The following is a 21462-nucleotide window of genomic DNA, read 5'->3' as shown; positions in this document are numbered from 1 at the left end:
AACCTCGAGCCAGGGAAAGGGAGGAAGGGAACTCCATGCACTTCAAAGCCACTTTCTAGAAGCTAATCCACCTTCCAGAACCAGTACACCATAGTAAAATAAATAGAGGACCTCAGACACCACCACTTCAGTGCACTTCTGGAGCTGTGGATACTCTGCCAGGAAGAAGGACTGCTGTGCTGCTACAAGGACTGCCACTTTTCTGGACTGCGACTCCGCTGGACTCCTGCTTAGCTGTGCTCACTTGCTGTATGCTGCCCTCCTTGCCTGAGTGAGAAAGACTGGACCTGCATTACTTGAATTCAACACCCAGAGTGACTTCAAGGGCCAGCTGACTGGGTCCTATTTTCTAAAGTCTCAGGGACACAAAAGACTTTCAACTCCACTGCTACAGAACCTGGACTCTGCCAACTGCGATTCTTGCCCTGCCAAGTGGTGGCAATCCAGTCCCGGGCCCCTGGAAGTGGGTATAAAATACTTTGCCAGTCAAGTCAATGCATCATTGTTGCATCACGGATCGGAACCAGTGCATTGCCCCTGTTGGGTGGATTGGAACTGGAACATCGGGCCCATTGAATGTATGGGAGTCAAAACATCGCCTTTCCACCGTGGGTTGGCCTTGGCGCTTCGCCTTCGGAACCACCACATCGCAGACCCAGCACATCACCGGTACTGTGTGGAGAAAATTGACGCATTTTCACTACTGCATGCACAGGATCATCCAAATTGCCTCCATTGCGGGGATCGACACAGACACATCGTCTGCTCCCCACATTTTCATTGTCGACACAACCACAATTAAGATATTTTTCTTCGGGGGGCCTCACCGGGTCCCTGTAGCTGGCCTGTGCCCCATCACAGTCGGCTTGAACTCTTGACTTTGTCCTTCTCCTGTGTGACCAGATTCTCCCGTTGGCACTTTCTGTTTCTATTCTTTAAAAATTAATATCTCAAGTTCTACATATTGGATTTTTGTGATTTTGGTCTTATTTAATTGAAAAGAATTACATCTATTTTTCTAACAGGGTGTTAGACCTGGCATCCTTGGCGTGGTTTGCCCTGTCTTTTTGCCTTTGGTTCCTGGGTTTTGAACTGTGTGTTGGACTGTGTTTTGCTGGTACTCTGGGCACTTTGCCACTGCTGACCAGTGCTAAAGTGCAAGTGCTCTCTGTGTAAGCTGTATGTGTAATTGGCTTTTCCATGATTGGCATATTTGGTTTACTAGTAAGTCCCTAGTAAAGTGCACTAGAGGTGCACAGGGCCTGTAAATCAAATGCTACTAGTGGGCCTGCAGCACTGATTGTGCCACCAATATGAGTAGCCCTGTAAATGTGGCTCATACCTGCCACTCTCTGTGTGTGTAGTTTTAAACTACCAATTCGACCTTTCCTTTTTGTACATGTAAGACACCCCAAAGGTAGGCCTTAGATAGCACCATGGGCAGGGTGCAGTGCATGTTAAAGGTAGGGCATGTACTGAAGTGTTTTACATGTCCTGACAGTGAAATACTGCTAAATTTGGTTTTCAATGTTGCAAGGCCTATCCCTCTCATAGGTTAACATGAGAACTGCCTTTTTAAAATATCTTTTAAGTGCAGTTTCCCATTAGGAGCAATAGAGATGTGGAGTTTGGGGTCTCTGAACTCACAATTTAAAAAAACATATTTTGGTAAAGTTGGTTTTTAGACTGTCAGTTTGAAAATGCCACTTTTAGAAAATGGGCACTTTCTTGCTTAACCATTTTGTGCCTCTGCCTGCCTGTGGAATCCACATCTGGGCAGATTGACAGTTGAGCTGTATGTGAATTCTCACTAGACAGTGCTACAAAGGGAGCCGGGGTGTAGCCTGCATATCCTGATGAGTCTCCTGGGCTAGAGTGGGGAGGGAAGAGCTGACACTTACACTTGAAAGGGCTGTGCCCGTCCTCACACAATGAAGTCTTCAACCCCCTGGTGTGTGTCTGGGGCCAGACAGGATCTTGTGAACAACAGAGGCTTTCCTTTAAAGTTTGCCTAATTCAAAGGCAGAAAGGAGTATACGTAGTGGACCCAAAACCCCAGATTTTTAGGTTACTTCTGGATCAAGAGTAACCTCTGCCAAGGGAAAGAGCTGGAGGAGGAGTATTGCCCCTTTGCCTGTGAGTGTGCTTTGCTGGGTTGGCCTGCAGTTGCTGCTTCTGCCTAAGAGAGGACAAAGTCTGGACTTTGCTGTGTTTTCCTGCTTGTAAGTGTCTCCAAAGGCTTGGACTGAGTCTGCCCCCTGTTCTGAAGTCTCAGGGCCATCAGAGACTTCCTCACCCAGCACGTAGGCTCTCTTGCTGAGACTCCTACCCTGCCAAGTGGTGCCTAAACCATTTTCTGGGCTCTTGAACGGAGAAAGTGATGAAACCAAGCCTGAAATCCATGCACAGGAGCTGTTTGGGAGAACAATTGACGCAGCACATGCTTTGCGGGCAAAAAATTGACACACCACCTGCATCGCAGCTGGAAAATCAACACAACACCCGCTTGCAGCTGCCAAAATTGACGCATCACCCACGCAGCTTGGCTCTTCACCACCATGCACTGGAATTTCGCATGCATCATCACTGTGCTTCAAAACCCGCACGGAGCCGAGGTTGCCGTCCAGATAACGATGCATTGCTCTTCTGCTGGAGAGAAAAATGACAGATTGCCCAACTGGCCAGAGAAGAAACAACGCATGGCCTCACTTGCAAGTAAAGAATCAATGCATTGCTGACTTTTACGACACATGCTTGCCCGTGCGGCTTTATTTTTAATGCAAACCAGATACTTTGTTTAAAAACACACACATCCATTGATTTCCATGGATTAGGAGTAGTTTTACTTTAAAAATTCATAACTTTGCTTGTGTATGTATGATTTTTGTCGTTTTGGCCTTGTTTGATTTAGATAAATATTGCCTATTGTTCTAAAGTGGTGTTATGTCCCTTTTGTAGTGTTTTTACTGTATTACTGTGTGTGTTGGTACAAATACTTTACACAGTGCCTTTGAGATAGGCCTGACTGCTTGTGCCAAGCTACTTAGGTGGTGAGCAGGGGTTGTCTTAGGAGTGTAAATCCAGTTAACGCGAATGACTTAATTAGAAAATGTTAATGAATGTTTATGTATTTTGAATAAATGAAAGTGGTAGAAATTGATTAACGTAGAAAATTGATGTGCACGTTTGTAATTGTGACCTCAAAGAATGGCCACCAGTATTCACGAAATGTACTAAAATATAATTAATTTACATGAAATATTGAGACTATATTAGATTAATGTAGTGATATGTGATATTGAGAGTTATAGCTTATGTTCTGCAATAATTGTAGGCCTTAACTTAGCGAGTGTCTTGGCCTAGTCTTGCCAGGTCTCATGCAGAAAGCTGAATTTCTTATTGTTTAATGGAAAATGCTGGCAAAATGAACTGACCGTGAACTGCTCATTGTTTTAATAAAATGTTTAACAGAAACGTCTGTGAGAACCGACGGACAGGAGATGATGTCCCTAGTAATGTAACCATAATGTGTAACGTGCATGAGATGTACTTTCCCAGGACTCGAACAATGAAGACACTGACTGAAGAAGAAGAAGCAACATTTTTGATACCTGACGAGCCAGATGATGAGAACATCGTAAAGCGGACCAATCAACGACATGTGAACTGTGAAATATTAGAATACATACATTTGGAATAGTACAACTATTGGGTAGAGTCATAACTGGTGATTAATTGACCAATTGGAAATTGGGGGATAGTCTGGGTGACTTTACTATAATAACCTGACAGAGGGAAGAGAGGTCAGATGTTAGAGGATACTAGGGGAGCGAGACTCCGAGATCATAGAGGCAATTTGAAATTCTGCCATGGGGCTCATGCTTTCTGACTGAGAGCCTGAGGTGATGCTGATCGCCTGATGACCTGAGGACGAAGACTGACTCTGTTGCTGAACTATACAGAGGATAGGTAGATATTATTATGTGACTGAATTACATATTTCTGCCTTTCATTTCTAGGTACCAACTGCACTGTCTGAATAGTATTCTTAGCTAGATGTTTTCTAAATTCTTGCTCTAAATTGTTTTGCATGAAGTGCCACATGCTGATGCTAATCTGGGTTAGTTGAGGGTTTCCCTTACATGACGACTAACAGATTACAGAGACAAATGGTTGATAGACTAATTTGCTGAACTCCATGACACAATATGACTTATTGCCTTTGATTCATTTGTTGACTTATGCTTATTCTTTAGAATATATTCTGATGCAAGTTTTGATTAGGTTATGTTTTTGGCACCTTCTAATGAATTAATGTCGGATTTTGATTGAACTGGATTGAGTTGAATTAACCTCATGGTTAGTATTGTAACTAACAGGGAAATAAAATTACTAAAACGTATACCGAGTTGTAGTTATTCATGACTGAAAGGTCATGGTGTGATGTTTATTGATTATTGATTAATGACCTGTCTAACGGAGGTTGAATTTTGTGTATTGAAATCTGAGAATATCGGTCACATCATAGCTAGGATACTCCATGCGAATCAAAAGGTTCATCGACTTAAGCGCGTCCCTTTGTAAGTTTACTTATCAAGGACTAAGGGCCCTAGCAGTTTATGGTAGCACCTTGATGGTTAGTTTCCTTGGAGAACTAGTTACATGGTGACCGATGGTTATGGTGGTAGTTTGAGATAGGTCAGTTATTCATTACTACTGAGACTTGGATTTTATTTGTTGAAATGGCAATTGTAGCAAGAATGATGTCCCCTTAAGCCCAGAAATGACTTTCCCAGATCCTGGATCTTGTTGGTAGAGTTGGGTATGTTCTTTGCGTTCTGATTGATAGAGTGAGAGAGATAGGATGCGCTTGCACAGAATGTGCAAATCGCAGGTGAATTGTGACATATGTGAGGGAAATTAGGGAGTCTGCGTACTCCAGATGAAGTTTTAGTAGGAGTGTGCGTACTCTGCAGTATGAGAGTAGGGAAGTCGTCAAACTTCACATATGTGTGACGCTTTGTGCTAAAAAAATGTTCACATGGTTGTTGATGTACGGACCCTGCGTGGTCTAAGACTCCAGAGTATATTGACAAGTGTAGGAGACACTGGGTATTTGTTGTAATCTGTCTGGTTTAGTAGGTTGATCAGGCGTGATCAACAAGTCGGTGTGTGAGTTGAAGTGGGTGCGAGAAATTTTCAACTGAGATTTGGCAAGTCCTATGTTCACCAGGACAGACCCATTGATCAGTTGAGAGTAAAATTTGCGAGTCAAATTTTGCTTGCAAATCTAAGACACTAAGATAGAGGACTAGCTGTATGAGGAAAAGGGCCATCAGTGAAAATCCATAAGGTCTCTGAAGCGATTGTGTTCCCTTCCTGTAGTAAACCAGCAGATTTGTTTTTGATTTTGTTTTTTGGTTAGTGCTCGCAATACATTTTGCATTAGTTTTGTGAGGTTCAGAGTTTTAAGAGGACGAGCCGCAAGACTTTGTCAGCCACAGTACGTGTGAGTGTGACGTCCTTGGAGCCGCGCTGGGATAGGTTGGTTAGCGTAGGGTCGCGCACGGATTGGCAGCCGTCCATGAGAGGCAATTGGTTGGGAACTTAGGTGAAAGGAATCTTGGGAGTAAAAGTAATTTCCTGGTTTGATCTGAATACATAACAGTAAAAAAGCTGAAGAGCTGAAGTTTTTCAAAGAGTTTAAGAGTGCCCTGGAGGGAGATCAATACATTAAGGTGACAGTAGGGAAGCCTACCCCACCGGAATATTCTCCGGCTTATATTGTGATGGAGGAGCGAGGTGTCGCACCATGTCTTTGGTTAAAGCAATGGTGCAAATTGACAGAGAAACAAGGAGCTTTAGCGTTCCTGAGCATGGAAAGTTTCAGTTGAGAATTTTGGATCAGTTGCGGATGGCGCTGTATAAAACAAGGCCCCTTCCGAGACCAGCACAGTTTGAAGCGTTAGCAGTTTGGGAACTGATAGCGAGACACCAGCAAGAAATAAAGTTCCAAAGGAATGTAAGGAAAGTAGAGAAGTCTCTAGCAGAAGCAAGATGGGATTGGGATCAGAAAAAGTGGAGAACAGTGACATTGCAGAATGTTAAGTTGTTTCCTGCTATCACAGAGGAAGATGAGATGGAAGGGAAAAAGGAGACTAGCAAAAGTGATAAAAGTTCATCTGGGAGTAACAAGGCGAATACGGCTTCTATAGTAGAAGAAGACTCAGATGACGAGGATCTTATTACTCAGATACTGAGGGGCCGACCTCCACCATATGCGGTACATGAAGGGGGTCAAATTACTAGTTCTGCTTCAAGTGTCCGGCACAAGCAATGGGGACAGCGCGTCCAGTATAGGTTGATAATGAACAGGGACAAGGTGTGGTGCAGAGTACCCCTAACGTGTTGACCGCTTCGGTCGTCCAGGCACAGATGGATCCGCCACGGATACAGAGAATTTATCCTGAAGTACAGATTCTTGAGACAACTTCAAACTTAGTGGTGCCTACAGAGCAAGTGGTTCCAAGATCATTGTTGGTCCAGACTGAGCGACTCCGATATTGATGGCCCAGGCACAGCCGCAAGGTATGCTGAGGTTTACACCATTGACAGGGACACAGTCAAATTTGACTCCGGTAATGAATCAGAGTATGGGAGTAGCTCTTCCAGAGAATGCAGGAGCTACAGCAGCACCAGATAAAATATTGCTGCTGATTACTGTTGGTCCAGGGGTACCATTGTTTGCGCAGAAGAAATCAATCACAGGAGAACAGGGTGAGATGTCACAGAACCTTGTGAGGAGGGGGGTAAGAGAACATGTGCAGGTAGTCTCTTCCCTGGGTCAGACCATTGATGGATAGAGGTCACTAATGGATCTCAGTCCACTTGTCGCACTTCCTGATGCTGTAAATGGCCTGAGTGTAAGCCAGAGCTTGAAGCTCTTGACACCGCAATCTCCAGACACCGGGGTACAACAGGTGCCATCACCAAATGTGAGTAACATTACGTTACAGGGATTGACAGCACAGCAGCTGAACGAGTGGTTAGACAGTTTGAACACTTCACAGAATGCATCTAAAAGTGAGGAGCCGATTGATCATGTTAGGTTGAGTACCAAAATAACTGAAGTAATTGAAGGGTTCAATGGGAGTGAATAGGTTAGAATCCTATACGGATGAAGAGCTGAGATACTTATGTCCGAGAATCACAAGAGAGGTGGGTAAGATACATCAGAGATTGGCAGACGTAGCAGAAAAACATGATATAGAAGCTGGGAAAACAAAGCATTTGAAAAGAAGCTACAAGGATTTTGAACACATGAGGTCAGCCGGAATGAAAGCGCATCTTAAAGAATTATTAGAGTGTGCTCAGATTTGGGGAGCATTAGAAAAGTGGGAAGGCAGATGGGCAAAGAAGAAGGATGAGAGGAAACGAGAGTCACAAGAAGGGTCCGAAAGTGTACAGAATAATTAGGATCCGGTAATTTTTATACCAATGAGGGAGATTCCAGGAGGGCAGTTTGTTCATGTTCCTTGGCATAGGAGTGAAATTCTGTCATTCACAAACGATTATCCAAAACTGAGGGAGAAACCGGTTGAGTGGTACCAGCAGACAGACAGGTTTGTGAAGCTTTCAAAATGCCTGTGGGAAGAGTTGAATACCTTACTGGAAATAGTGGTTCCAGCTGATTTGTGAGTTGAGTGTAAAAGAGCAGTAGATTGGCCGACAAGTAAGCCAGAAAGGGATAGAATTACAGGTGCACCATCACCTTAAGTAATGAAGCATTATTATAAGGTGATTGAATTCCTGAAGAAAATAATTTCGCCTAAAAATATTGACAGGCAAAGATTTGACAGGACAGTGCAGGAAGTAAAGGAGTTGATACATGCATACTATGAGAGATTGTTAAAAGCGTTCCAGGAGTACAGTGGCAAAGAAGCGATTGAGCCAAAAGACATGTTGCATTTTGTGTTCAGGTTTGTGGAAGGACTGAGACCTGAAATAGGTCAGATGATTAAGAGTCATTTGATTTGTTGGCAAGCAAAGCCAATTGATGAGGTATTACAGTATGCGAAATACTGTAGTGACAAGATTCAATTGAAGAAGAAAAAGCTGAAGGCGATGGTGATGCAGATTAAGGCAGCACAAACAGGAGTGCTGGGAACTTTTGTTCAACAGATACCACAACAGCAGGGAACTGTCATGTTCCAGCCTCAGATGAAAGGTAGGGGTCACGGAGGCAATATGAATCATGGACCGGAGTTGAGTACTGTAGTGGTTCAGAATGATGTTCAAGAGATGAAGAAGATGATACCGTGTCAAATTTGTGAAGCAGTGGGACACTGGCAGCGGGAGTGTCCATCGATGGTGCAGGAAGGTTTTGTTCAGCAAAGTGGTGACGTCAATTCATTTCAAAATGTAAGAGTACCAAGAATGAGAGGTCTGTGACCGGGTAGGTCAATGATGACACGAAGGCAGTGGTATACGAGTTCGGGTGTGTTTTATTTATTCAGTTAATTCTGGCGTGACATATAAGGGATTTATGTTGTACTGTTCACTCTGCGTCTGTCTTCTGCTGGCTTTCACGTCTCCTTCTGTTTCTCTTTCTTACAGGGGCTCACAGGAGGCACATGTGGGAAAGAACAAGATAAAGTACTGGTAAGTTTCTTTCCTTTTTCCCCTTGTTCTTTGTTTTCCTACTCTTCCCTATTTCTTCTATCTGTTCTGAAGGGTTTTCCTCTCTCTCTTCTTTCATACTTTTCCTGTTCTTTATCGTCTAGATTGGGTCTTCTATGAAGCTTGTTGCTGGCTCCTGTGTTGTCTTTCTCTCTCTATGCGTAACTTCCTGTTGTACTGTTTTCTTTTATTCTTTATCTTAACCCTCCTGAGTTGTCTTTCCTCTCTATCTTTAGCCTCTTGGGTCTTTCCCTCTCGCTTTCTGACTCCTTCTGTCTCTTATGATTTCTTCATCTGTTGTTGGGTTCCTTTCTACTTCCTTGTAATCTCTTGTCTCTTTCTCGTTGTCTTCATGTGCTCTCTCCTACCCTTTCTCCCCCTTTGGTTTCCTCCTTGGTTCCTCCCCACTCCCCCCGTCTTTCCTTCCCACTCCCCCTTGTCTTTCCTTTCCACTCTCCCCTTATTTTCTCCCCGTTTCCACTCCCAACCGCCCTGATAGCCACAAGCCAGTTTCAGGATGCACCTGAGTGTGCCACGCTTCTCCTGAAGCGTGGCTGGAAGCTTCGCAGTGCACCTCCTGCACCACCATCAATGCTGCAGATACCTCCGGGCCCTCTTCTGGTTCCCGCCTCCGCCTGCGTCCTTGCTCTTTACCGGCTGCCGTGTCGATCGTTCCTCCTCATTCTTCCGCACTCCTGCTTCCTCCGCTCCTCTCCCCTAGCTCACCGTCCGTCCTCTTTTCCTTTTTTGTCTTCTCCGGTGCGTGGTTCAGTTCCGACTGCCCCTTTGACTCCGGAAGTTCAAAGGAATTGGCTGCTCCGTCCTTCAGGTCCGGGGTAGCAACGGCAGCGATAGCACATATTGCCATTACGGGTGGGCCGAGCAGCGCCGGCCCGTCACAAGGTCCTAATCCTAATTTTCAGAATAACATGAATCAGATGCAAAATTTCAACCCATGCAGCAGGTGCAAATGCCTTGTGCACAATTGACACAGTTACAACCAGTGTAGCAGCAGGTTCCTATGGTACCTAGACAGCAAATGCAGATACCTCAAGCCCCGATGGAGCAGCAACAGATGATGCTTACTCAACAGGTCACGGGTCAATGGCAAGACAGAAGTAGTGACACAGTGCACCAATTCCCATTACACAGTCAGAATGAAATAAATGGTGAATGGATGATTGATAGTTCGGCTGAGGAGCCATGCATGCTTGCAGCCTCCTTAGAGGTAAATCAGAGAGGACCCTTTGTAAGAGGGAAGGTGATGGGTCATAAGGTCTAATTTTTGGTGGACACCGGAGCTACGCGCTCTACAGTGAGAAGTGCAGAAGTTCCTAATTTACCCCATTCAGGAAGAACAGTTCAGGTTGTGGGGGTAGCAAATACGCATTTGACCAATCTTATCACAGATCCAGTGCAAGTCGGGATTGGCAACTTCTAGGGACTGCATAAGTTTGTAGTTTGTGATTCAAGTCCAGTATCCCTACTGGTAAGCGACTTATTGTGCAAGACCAAATGTTTGATTACTTGTTCAACTGCTGGAATAAAGATTCAGACAAATAGTGATGATGAAGAAGAACTAACGCCAGAAACAGATAGTGAAACTACAATTGAAGAGTACCCATTGATTGAGTTTTTCCCGATGTTCACAGTAAAAGAGCTTCATTAAGATTTGCAGGGGACAGTACAGGAAAACGTGTGGGATCTGACAGGTAAAGAAGTGGGTTTGGTCAAGGGAGTGGAGCCGATAAAGGTTACTTTGAGGCCAAATGTAGTGTTTCCACAACTTCCACAGTACTATATGGCACAGGATGTCTTGATGAAAGTGGCACGAATAATTGGGGATTTTGTGAAGCAGGGAGTCTTGAAAGAAGTGCTGAGCAGCCCATGTAATTCACTGATAAAGGGTGTGAAGAAGCCTTGTGAGAAGGTGGGAATCGTTCAGGACTTTAGAAAGGTAAATGACATGGTGGTCAAGTGTTGTCCCGTGGTGCCAAATCCAGCAGTAATAATGTTCCAGATTCCATGTGATGCAGAATGGTTCACAGTAGTTGATTTGTCACAAGCTTTCTTTTCTAACCTCTTCATGAGGATAGTCAGTTTCTCTTTAGTTTCAAATTCCTAGACAGAGACTACAGCTGGTGCAGGCTTCGTCAAGTGTACACAGAGTCACCATCCTTGTTGAACCAGATCTTTAAAAATGACTTGCTGATTGCATCCAAAACGAGGGACGGGTGTAAGTATGACTCGATTGCCTTGTTGAATCATTTGGGAAAGTTTGGTCATAAAGTGTCACCATTGAAGTTGCAGTGCTGTTAGAAGATGATGAAGTGTTTGGGCCACCAAATTGAGAAAGGGTCAAGGAGAATTTCCAGAGAAAGGCTGATAATGATATTACAGAGAAGTCCCCCGACTTCACAGAGTCAGGATGTTCCTGGGAATGGTGGGTTATTGTCATCAGTGGATTCCAGATTTTGCTGAGATCTCAAAGCCATTGCAGAAACTGACACATAAGGACGCCACCGATCCCATAACATTAGACCAGGAACAGATGAAAGCGTTCACTGAGTTGAGAGAGAGTTTGTGCTGAGCTCCAGCGTTGGGTATTCCTGATTATACAAAACCATTCACATTGTTTTGTCATGAACGTGATGCATGTTCTTTGACTGTTTTGACACAGGTCCATGGAAGTGCTTATCACTCAGTGGCATATTTTTCAGCTAACTTGGACCCAGTTGCAGCAGCCTCACCAGCTTATTTGCGTGCAGTTGCCACAGTTGGTCAAAGTCTTTCACAATGTGAGGGAGTAGTGATGGGCTATCCCCTGATGGTAATGGTCCCTCACTCAGTTGAGATTTTACTGACAAGGACGAAAACTCAGTATTTGACTTGTGCCAGACTGACAAGGTGTGAGGCGAGCATTTTAGGTGCTCCAAATGTAATACTGAAAAGATGTACAGTGCTGAACCCGGCAACCTTACTTCCAAGTGATACTGTTGAAATTGAAAAAGAGGAACACATTGAGCATGATTGTCTTGAAGTAACTGAGTTGTGCACAAAACTGAGACCTGGCATCAGAGATTCTCGAACTGGAAGAAAATGACCAAATTGTTTTTGTTGATGGCTCATGTCTCAGAGATGGTACAGGTACATTGAGAGCAGGCTATGCTGTGTGCACAATTACAGGTACTTTGGAAGCTTCTTGGCTTCGAGGAGTATATTCTGCCTAAGTAGCAGAATTGGTTGCTCTTACTAGAGCATGCCATGTTTCAGCTAGACTGAGAGTCACTAGCTATACAGATAGCCAATACGTATTTGGAATTGTTCATGATTTTGGTCAATTGTGGTCTCAGAGAGGTTTCCTGACCTCCACTGGTTCACCAGTGAGTAATGGCGAGAGAATAAAAGAGGTGCTGAATGCAATACAATTGCTTGAAGGAATTGCTGTGGTTAAATGCAGTGCACATCTAAAATCACAGGACTACGTGTCACTGGGAAAAGGATATGCGGATCAAGTCGCGAGGTTTTGCGCATTGAACTGTATATCGTTCAAAGACAAATTAGAATTGATGTCTGAGGAAGACACTACATGCACGAGTTTTGCATTAAGAGTGATTGAAACAATGGAAGAATTGAAAACTTTGCAAAGTAATGTTGATAAAGGGGAAAACCGCTCATGGCTGAAAATGAAGTGTGTCCAGAGACAGGATGAGCTATGGGTATCAGAAGAGGGTCAAATGGTTTTGCCAAATAGTTTACTGTCACAAATGGCAGGGTACTATCATGGTCAGGGACACATTGGGTGAGATACCATGGTTCGTTTGTTTAAAATTGATTTGTTTAACTCCAAGTTTAGACAAGCAGCAGAAGCAGTATGCCATTGATGTGTTATATGTCAGCAATTAAATGCGGGGAAAGGGACTGTGGTGAACTTGAGCCACATTGGAAGAGCAGGAGGTCCATTCAGCAGAATGCAATTGGATTTCATTGAAATGCCTGCGTGTGGAGGTTTGAAATATGTGTTGGTGATTGTGTGCATTTTTAGTTACTGGTTTGAAGCGTACCCTACAAGAAGGAATGATAGCCTCACAGTAGCAAAACTGTTGCTTAGGAAGTTGATACCACGTTTCAGATGTCCGATCTCTTTAGAATCAGATAGGGGTACGCACTTCAATAACGAGGTGATTAAACTTTTGCGTGCACCACTAAACATTGAGCAGAAGTTGCATTGTAGTTACCGTCCTGAAGCATCAGGAATAGTGGAGCAAATTAATGGTACTTTGAAATCAAGAATTGCCAAGATGAGTGCAGCTACAAATCGGAAATGGCCAGATGCATTGCCTTTGGTGTTGATGTCAATGAGAAATGCACCTGACAGGAAAACAGGACTGTCGCCCCACAAGATTCTTATGGGCATAGCAATGAGGTTTCCAGCAGTTTCAGCCAATGCACTTGTCAATATTACAGATGATATGGTGTTGGATTACTGCAAGGGTCTGGCTGATGTGGTTCGCTCTTTCTCTCAGCAGGTGGAGGCCACCACACTACCACCAATTCATAATCCAGGACACAACCTGAGAGCCGGCGACTGGGTCATGGTTCGAAAACGGGAAACATCCTTTTTTACGACTTTTTTTTTACGAAGGTCGTGGTTAACGAAAGCGCAACAACGCTTTTTTTAACCACGACTTCGGTTTTTTGTGCCTTAACTACGTATGTTCTGAACAACGAACATGCGTGGTTAAGGTACAAAGAAGGGACTTGGCGAAGGTAAGTGGTGGGTTTAGGTTTTGGGGAGGGGGTGGGGGGTCAGGGGGTTTTAGGTTTTGGGGTGTGGTTGGGGGGGTGGGGCGTTTTTGGTTTTGGGGAGTGGGTGGGGGGTCACGGGGTTTTAGGTTTTAGGGTGGGGTTGGGAGGTGGGGCGTTTATGGTTTTGGGGAGTGGGTGGGGGGTCAGGGGGTTTTAGGTTTTGGGGTGGGGTTGGTGGGGTGGGTCGTTTTTGGTTTTGGGGAGTGGGTGGGGGGTCAGGGGGTTTTAGGTTTTAGGGTGGGGTTGGGGTTGGGGGGTGGGGCGTTTTTGGTTTTGGGGAGTGGGTGGGGGGTCACAGGGTTTTCGGTTTTGGGGTGGGTTTGGGGGGTGGGGCGTTTTTGGTTTTGGGGAGTGGGTGGGGGGTCAGGGGGTTTCAGGTTTTGGGGTGGGGTTGGGGGGGTGGGGTGAGGGATGTAGGGTGAATGGTGCCTATTGCTAATGATTTTATCAGGAATGCCTCTACAACGAAATATCGTTGTTAAGGCATTCGTGGTAAAATCATTAGTAGTAGCAACGAGGTCGGTGTTCCGACCTCGTTGTTAAGGCAGTAGTTGTTTTTGCAGTCGTTGTTTCGTCGTATATTCTTCGAAAACATGTTCGCAGTTTGAAGCTACGTTGGAGAGGACCGTATCAGGTGATCTTGACAACTACGACAGCTGTAAAATGTGCAGAAATCCCGAACTGGATTCATGCGAGTCACACGAAGAAAGTGGCATGTCCACTGGATCATGAAGAAGCGTTGTGGAGAGCACCAACAGCTGCGAAGCAAGTTGCAGCACCTGAACCAGAAAAGGAACAAAGAGAACCTGGCTTGAACAAGAGCTTTTGGAAGATGGTTCTATCAACCCTGTAAGAGACAAAGGTGAACAATTACATGAGGGTGCTGGAGAATCAATCTCGACGGATGCAGCAGGAGAGCCTAGCACAGCAGGGGTTCTCCCAGAAGTAGACGATTCTGAGAAACAAACAGAGCAAGTGCCAGACCAAGAAGGGGATGGAGTAGAGCTGGATCAAAGCCAAAGTGATCTAACTCCTCCTGAGCCTGTTGCAGGTCCATCAAGAGAAAACACCATAGAGAAAGAAACAAAGCCAAGTCCAATCCTGAAGAAAATATTGACAGAAGGATTGAGAAAAGGGGATAATTGGCCTGGGTCGCAAGTAGAGAAAAGGAAGGAAGTGGTTGTCGATCAAACGATAGAGGAAGAAGTAGGTACTACAAGAAAAGAAGAATTGAGTGAAGGAGAGTTGAGTGGTGATCGAAAGTTGAGGAGAAAGATAATAGCAAGTCGAAGATACGCAGGTCCTGAATGGGCATATGCAACTACAAACAAATGGCAAAATGAGTTTATGTCTTTTTGTTTTGATAGGGAAGTTCTCAGTCAATATTTAGTTCAAGGAGCTGAATTGCTGAAACAAATCTGAAAATATTCTGAGAAAAGAGACTGTTGAAAATAGACTGGAAAATACATTGATAACCTGATTTGAAGTTGAAACCCTGATGTGACAAGCTGCTAATCAATTTTGACAAGGAAAAAGGGTTCCTGGATGCGAAACTGAACTGCTGAAAGAAGAATTGTCTATTTTTGATTTTAGATGCATTTTTCTAGAGTTACTTCTGCTTTCTGATTCTTTACAGATCATGGCTGAGTTCAATAACCAGGTTAGAGATACTAAGCGCTGTAATATATGAGCATTGGGTTGGCAATTATGTGTGGAATTTTGTTCATAGTGTTGATTGTGGGTATGTCTGTTCTTGAAGCGAAAGGAGCCAACCATACCTCTGCTTCTGAGACTACCACACTAATGGCTTTGGAGAAGTTTAAGTTAGATGAGAAATATTTGCATGATTATACTAATGCTCAAGAAGAACTTTCTTCCAAAGTTTTCTATCGCTTGTTGAGTGAGTATGTTGAGACGATGGATGCAAGGGATTGTCTTGTGTGTATGCAAGTTCCTTTGTCAGTCGAGGAAGGAGTTACGTACCAAAGTCTTCCATTAACCTATGGGATAAGCTGTAGTCTGCTACTAACAAGGTTTTATGACAAGGAGTATATTCAATATTTGTACTCAAATCGTGATGTAGTGTTTTCCTTTGTTCCTATTATTAGGTAATTGAGTAGAGTAGCTAAGGATCATGACATAGTATTGGTTAGAGGATTATTTGAACCTACACTAATTTTTGGGATGGCTTATGCTTACAAAAACAATCTAACAATGCTTACACCTTTATAGAGAAGCTTCTAAGGTCATACTGACGAAAGGAGAAAAGCATTAAAAGAGAAATTAGAAAAAGGCTTAGAGAAGAGAACATACAAGAATGATTATGCTTACACTGCAATCACAATGCGAGGAAAATTAGCTTTCGATGCATTACACATAGGGAAGCTTTGTGTATATATAGGCCAAAGTCATGCACTGACACTTTATTTGTGGGTACGAGTGAATGTAGGCATGGGTTTTGTTTCAGAGTAAATGGACCTTTATGCTGAATGGTCAGGACCCTGTAATTCCGGGTATCTACTATATTTGTGGACTTAATGCTTATTACCATCTTCCCAGAGGATGGTATGGGACTTGTTAAGATTTACCAGACAGAGGATTTGAAAAAGTTTCCGAAATTGACTGAATTACATCATAATAGACAGAGGAGGGAATCCTCTTCTGAAATAGTGGGAGATATATTTGGTGCAGTGATTCCTTCACTAGAAGTCATCCTAAACTTGATCAAGACTTAAATGTTGTCTACTATTGTGGATAACATATACTCCAAAAGGTGGTGCACTGCAAACTAAATAAGAAACAGTATACAAATAGCCAGAGCCAGTGTGACAATATAAAGAACAAAAGTTTCTAATTTAATACTTCATTGACAGTCCAAGATATTGACATTGTGTCACCCGAAAGGGCAGTGTGAACAATTATTAACCAGAAAATAAGTAGACGATGAGTAGTCTGTGGTGAATTCTTAGGCAGAAGGTAAGTAGACGATGAATAGCCAACGCGTTTCGCCCAACATTGGGCTTCTTCAGGGCTGAAAAGTAACCAGAGAGAACATATATATTCTGTCCCTAGTGCAGAGAGAAGCAGGTGGATGTAGAAGTGTACAGAAGCCATAACCGGAGATGAGAAAAAAATGAGAGTACAGGGAAACCAGTCGAAATTATCAATTAAAAAATCTATAATGTGAACAAACCCATGCATAGTGTATTCAAGATCATGCTTTTTAGATAATATGCAGTGCACGAACCATAATATAGCAGGAAACCAGGTGATGTCGATAGGATATGTATAGCAGGTAGTGAAACGTATACTATAAAACGTAAGTGACAACAGTAAGGAAAAAAACGAAGCAACGTACCCTATAAAAATATTATTGTTTTTAGGTCCAATCAAAAATAACGCAAAATGTGTTAATATATCCGTCACCTGAAAGATAAATTCCAATATAAGTATGATAGTTTGTACAGGCGACAGGACAATGAGATACCAGATCAATATAATCTCATGGTCCAGAAAAAAAGTCCAAGAAAAATAGGTAAAAAATGGGGAGAGAAGAAAAGAGGCTTACCGCTTATGAAAAATGTCAAAAAAGTAACTTTGCAGGAGGAAAATTCCGATAAGGCATGGGGAGAGAAAGTAACCAACCCCACAAGTAGCGCAGATTTGAAATGGTATAAACCTAAAATTAAAAAAACAAGCCCATAAGAAATATGCAGTAAAAGTGAAGGGTACATAGAGTACCCGAGGACCAGTAGAAAAGTATAAACAATGTGGGGTTGAGAAAACGCTTACCGTCCGTTAGTGCAAAGACGAAAAAGTAGCTCCGAATGGGGATACTCTCAAATGCGGTCCAAGCGGCCGCCCGAACGCGCGTGTGTCAGGCAACTCACGAAGTTGCCGGCAGGAATGCCGAAAGTCAAACACCGATCGAAAGCCGGTCCCGGAAGCCACAAATTATGTGTCCGGGACCCGGAAGTGGGAGTACCAGTCTCCCTATCCTAAAAATAAACGACGGACTAAAAAACGCCGCCATATTTGGTGTGGACTCACGGTAAAAAAACACATCAAAATCATGAAAATTAAATAAATAGGTGTGAAAAAGGAAGGTAAAGGCCAAAAATTGTATACCATTGAACCCAAAAAGGGGCAGAAAAGTGAATAAACTAGAAAAAATTATAAATTAAGAAGTAAGATCAAATTGAATAAAATGGAAGCAAAAGTGCATATAAGAAAGAGTTATTGTGAAAACAAAGATAGGTGTAGCCGGAACATAAAAGAAGTGTGTTGTGATAATGTCAAAAGAACAGCTGTACTAGACCCAAGGTTGTTGTAGATAAGGGTAAGATATAAGTGCTAGAAGCAATAAGAGAGAGTGAACCACAAATAGTAATGATAGTAAGAAAGGAGAGAAAAAAAAGGTGACTAGAAAGGAAAAAGAGACCCAACATAGGTGATGTGTTTATATGACCCTAATTTGAAGAAGTGTAATGTGGTACATACACTATATACACAATTAGGTAAAACATGCTGAAAACAGATTCAAAACATTTGAGATAGTGAATGAATCCAAGTACCCACAATAGTACAACATGGTGCATCAATAGAACGAAAAACAATATGCTTGCACAAGGATAGGCAGAGATTGCTTTACAACAAGTACAAAGGAAAATTGAATGAGTATAACCATGAGAACATGAATTATAAAAGAAGTAAACAGGTTATAAAAAGAAATGAAGCTCATGATCCGTATTGTGGCCTCGGTCCACCGCTTGCCGGCGACAGATCCAGGCCGCCTCATTACGGCGTAAAATAATTTCTCTGTTGCCCACTCTTGGATGGGCAGGGACAAATTCAATGCCATGGAACCAGATTCTTGGATCATTAGGATGAACAAGTGTCATGTGTGTAGCAAGTGGATATGTAGAATCTTGATTTTTTATGGCTCGCAATTGTTCTTGTATTCTGAGTTTTAATGGGCGTATGGTGCTACCTACATAGATCTTATTACAAGCGCAACCCAAGATGTAGACAACAAATTTGGTGTTGCAATTAATAAATTGATGAATAGTGAAACTCCTCACATTGTGATAACAAAAGTCCTTAATTTTATCGCAACCATAAATACAAACATTGCAACCAAGACAGACATAAAAACCCTTGGGTTTTGTTGGGAGCCAAGTGGTAGTGCAAGTAGAAGCAACGTAACTAAGACATAAGTGATCTCTAAGGGTAAGTCCTCTTCTGTAGGTGATCCTGGGTGTGTTAGATATTATTCCTTTCAAGCCTGGAACATCAGTTAATAAGGACCAATGACGTTTGAGAATTTTATAAATACCCTGGCTACGGGCAGTGTAACGAGTCACAAAAGATAGAATATTCTTGCCAGTCTGCCTGGGCCCTTGTGTCCTAGTCACCAAAGTGTCCTTCCTGGGGGTGTTCATAATGCGATGAACTGTTTGTATTAGATCATGTGCATCGTAACCCCTGTTGATGAACCAGTGTCGTTTATGTTGGATTTGTGTCCTAAAAATGTCATCGGTACTACAGTTTCGTCTGACACGTACCATTTCCCCATAGGGGATGTTGTGAATAACCGAAGCAGGGTGGGCACTGGTGGCATGGAGAAGACTGTTACATGCAGTGGAATTTCTGAAAAGAGCACTCTGTATACTGTTATTGTGTGTGAAGAAAGTAATATCCAAAAAATCAATGGTATTGTTGTTATGCTGTAAGCTAAGTTGTACATTGTAAGGGTTGTTATTGAGAAAGGCATGGTATTCATTGAGCTGGTCGATGGTCCCATTCCAAATGATAATGATATCATCAATATATCGTCCCCAGAAGACAATCAAGTTGGTCCAGGGCGATGCCAGTTGCCCCCAGGCATGTGTTTTTTCCCACCAGCCCATAAACAGACAGGCATATGATGGGGCAAATTTAGAACCCATCGCTGTCCCTTGTATCTGGTGATACCATTCGTTGTCATGCAGAAAGTAATTCCTGGACAAAATAATGTCAATCATTTGAAGAAGCATCTGATTATGTGCATAACAGTCAGCAGACCTGGTGTTGAGAAACATAGTGACTGCCTGGATTCCAAAAGGTTTACGTATGCACGTGTATAAGCTATGTACATCCATGGTTACAAAGAGGAGGTCCTCGGACCAGGTAAAGTCATCAAATTTATTGAGGATATCTTTACTATCCTGTATATAGGAAGGCAAGTTGGTAACAAATTTCTGTAGATAGAAATCAACATATTCAGCAATTTTTTCTGTAGGGGAGTCAATCCCAGAGATAATAGGTCTTCCAGGGGGGAAAGTGCCACCTTTATGTACTTTGGGAAGTATATAGATACACGGAAATTTAGGGTTAGAGACATGTAAAAATTTAAATTTGTCATCGGAAAGTAATCCTAATTCATGCCATCCCCATAGTTTGTTATTGATAAAATCAATTAAACCACCAATAGGATAGTGTGTAAGATGTTTGTAGCAGGTGGTATCTGCTAGTTGCCTATTAATTTCTTCCATGTACTCCCTGTGGTTCATAACCACCACGTTGCCCCCCTTGTCAGCCTCACGTATAGTAATGGATCGGTCGTTCTTGAGATTCCGAAGAGCTTCCCTCTCTGTAACCGACAAATTGTTCACATGGCGCCAGTTTCGAATACGAGCATTTAATGTATGATGTAAATCAGCAGAGACTCTTTTTGTAAATAGCTCAATATTGCTATGAGTGTTAGCCGGTGTAAATTTGGATTGAGGTTTAAATCTCGTAATTCTTTCAGGTTTTTCGGAGATCCCTAGGTCAATCCTGATGTCTTCTATTGCCCTGCTGTCATCATCTAGGGACATAAGTAACTGCACATCGTGTAGATCAGAGACTGACTGAATCGAGGAACCAGTTTCAGAAATGGGAGTTGCTGAGTCATCTGTCACTAAATGGAGTGTACCTTTGTCAATAGTAGGTACGGATGAAAAGTGGTTTCGAAGTTTGAGAAGACGTGTAAATTTAAACAAATCAACGAATACTTCAACGGGGTCATTGGTCTGGGTGGGGCAGAAACCAAGGCCCTTACTCAAGAGCTTGCAGTCGGTAGCACTCAGAATTCGATCAGATAAATTGATAATAGTCAAGTCACCCTCAGTAGGATTAAGCACAGACATAGTGGGTGCTAGTCTTTCTTGGATCTGGTTCTGACCCCGAACTGGCAGTATCTTTGTTTCCATCGTTTCCCACCCCTTCTAGTCTTGTGTCTTTGCGGATCATTTTTGTACCCTGGCGTAACCGTTCCATTTCTACTAAAAAATTGCTCTTAGAAGTGTTATGAGTGGGCTGTATTGCTTTTGAGGTACGACTATCAATTGAAGAGGTGGAGCTCCCACTGGATATATCAGTATCATCAGTATCACGTCCCCTGGTTGTTGAGGGTTCAGGGAATTTCACATTGTCATATTTACGGGCAAAGGTGTATATCCTGCCTAATTTGTAATCTAGATCATCACGTTTTACTTTCCGTAATTTTGTATCCCTTAAATACATTTGGTAATCATCAATTATTTTGTCAAGAATCTCATAGTTCTTTTTTACTAGGTCTGTTTGAGTAATGTCATCAATTTCTCTTTCTAAAGTTTCAATATCATTCTGAAGTTTAGCAACCTTCTTATCGGTGTGACGAATTAATATACGCATCATGTTAAAGGATGCATTTTGAAGATTGGCCTCCCATTCCTTCAATGAGTCATCATCAAGATCCTCATATGTGGGTAAAATCAGGATTCTAAGACCTCTAGGTATTTTTTGATTGTCCAGGTATTTTTGTAGTGTAATCCCGTCCCACCATCTTGCTAATTCTTGTTTCTTAAGCTTCTCCAACCTATGGAATTTAGCTTTCAAACTGTGTGTCCTCAATGTTGGTGCATCAGAAGAACCAATATTTGGTGATAGACTGAACAGATCTTTTGCTAATTC

The sequence above is a fragment of the Pleurodeles waltl genome, chromosome 3_1, assembly GCF_031143425.1.
Source record: "Pleurodeles waltl isolate 20211129_DDA chromosome 3_1, aPleWal1.hap1.20221129, whole genome shotgun sequence".
Classification (NCBI taxonomy): domain Eukaryota; kingdom Metazoa; phylum Chordata; class Amphibia; order Caudata; family Salamandridae; genus Pleurodeles; species Pleurodeles waltl.
Note: the sequence above shows the minus strand (reverse complement) of the source record.